Source organism: Lathyrus oleraceus, chromosome 3 (genome assembly GCF_024323335.1).
Source record: "Lathyrus oleraceus cultivar Zhongwan6 chromosome 3, CAAS_Psat_ZW6_1.0, whole genome shotgun sequence".
NCBI lineage: Eukaryota > Viridiplantae > Streptophyta > Magnoliopsida > Fabales > Fabaceae > Lathyrus > Lathyrus oleraceus.
The window spans coordinates 226,953,626-226,955,615 of record NC_066581.1 but is presented as its reverse complement, the minus strand read 5'-3'; positions in this window follow the sequence as shown (position 1 = coordinate 226,955,615).

Below are 1,990 nucleotides of genomic sequence, written 5' to 3'. Positions count from 1 at the left end.
GAAATCGTCATTCCTAATTTGGTCTGAGTATTTCAACTTTGTTTTGATTACCCATTTCCTTTGCAGACTTTCCCCTTTTTCCCCGACCGAGTCTTTCCATTGATTTATTTTCATGGAATTACCCTCGTGTCTCCAGCAGTTTTTAAGTCGTAGTCTGGCCTACGCACAACTTTTTATCCCCTAAGTCTCTGTCTCTCCAGTGAGTTTTCCTTACGAAATTGATTATGCTTATGTGGACTTTCAGTCTCTCCGTATTTTTTTTCCTTTGTGGCAATATTTTCCCCATAAAGCTTATTTTAGCATTTTCATATCATATGCACCATGACGTCTCTTAGGGACCAAAATTTGTTTCTATATGTTGTTATTTAAGTCCATTCTACTGAGTTGATACGAAGATTTTAACCTTCACATCCTCAGTTAGAATGTCCTTAAATAGGGGAAGTTGTAAGACCCTAATTTTGACCCTAAGATCCCTCATGCCATCTCATCATATGCATTAGCATTGGGATCACACCTTGGCATCCTCCTTACCCTTCATTCATTGGTTTGCATTGGGAGAGAATACCAAGTATATTTTGATTGTATCATACTTTGTTTTTCATTATTTACTAACCAAAATACCAAAAATATGTCAATGTATAGTTTGTTTCTTTTGTAGGTAGTGTGCATGCTCACTTATGCTCTATCAAGCTCATATCTAGTGTTTAAGACCCTCAATGTAAGGAGTGCAATCAAGAATTGGTTCACATTGGCTCTAAGCATCATATATGGATCCCCGTGATCTTCACATATCATTTTGATCAAGGAATCATCAAGAGTTTGGAGTTTGTTTGCCTTAGAAACCCTAATTCATCTGGGTATCTTGTGTGACCTCTTCAACAAGTTTCTTCAACATTTGATCAAAAATTTCAAGGTATACTTCATATTTCATCATCTTGCACATATATGATCCTCCATGAGTCCCAAAAGTCAAGAGAATGTCAAGCTAGCAAGTTGGTTCATGGTGGTTGACCAGAGAAAGTCAACTAGCCAAAACTGGGGTTCCCTAGACCCTATATCCTACAATTTTTGTCATATGAAAATGGTTACAAGAGGAAACTTACTCAAAATGATACTCCAAACAACTTTTATGTTGAAATCAAGAGCTATTTTTTCTTGGAAAGTCAATTTTTATGGTGAAAGATTATAGGTCATTTTGTCTGAACCCTAGTTTGGAGGTCAACTTCCCAAGACCATAACATGCTCAATTTTTATGAGATTAAATACATTAAAATTCCATGATCAAATTCAATATGTGTACTTCAACCTTTATGTTTGGAGGAAGTTCAAATTCAACTTTCAAATGCATGTGCCAAAAGGAAACATTATAGGTCATTTTGGGCCAATACCTTTGGACAAGTGATTTTCCTCAACTTCTAAAATGCATACCTCCTTCATGACAAATCCAAATGAGGTAAAATTTGTTACTAAATTGAAGAGGTTTGAAATATATACAACTTTGATGAAGGAACTTTTCTCATTTGAGGCCTATAGAAAAAGTTATTCAAGGTGGAAGAAGTGTCCAACATGAAAGTTGTTCCCCTTGATCTCACCTTTCCCAAAAGTCCAAGATCACCTCGATTGGCCAAAGAATTAAGGACTTGTGTATGGGTGCAATGTGAGGAACCATTTGGATGATTTTAACATTCATATTTCATACACGATTGTATGGCCACATGACATGATTTCAACATGATTCTCACTCATTTTTGGACCTGAATACATCACTTGATGGGCCTATCACACGCCCATGCAAGCATGCAAGAGAATTACTCAATTTTTGCCATTTTTGGAAGTGTGTGGAAATGAATATCCTTGGCTATAAATACAACCCTCATTGCTCAGAATTAAGGACCTCGTGCCCAAGCTTTGAACCTGCAATCCAAACCCTCTCCATTAAATGATAATCTTGAAGGTTTTATTTTGAAAATCGAGTTTCAAATCTCCATCT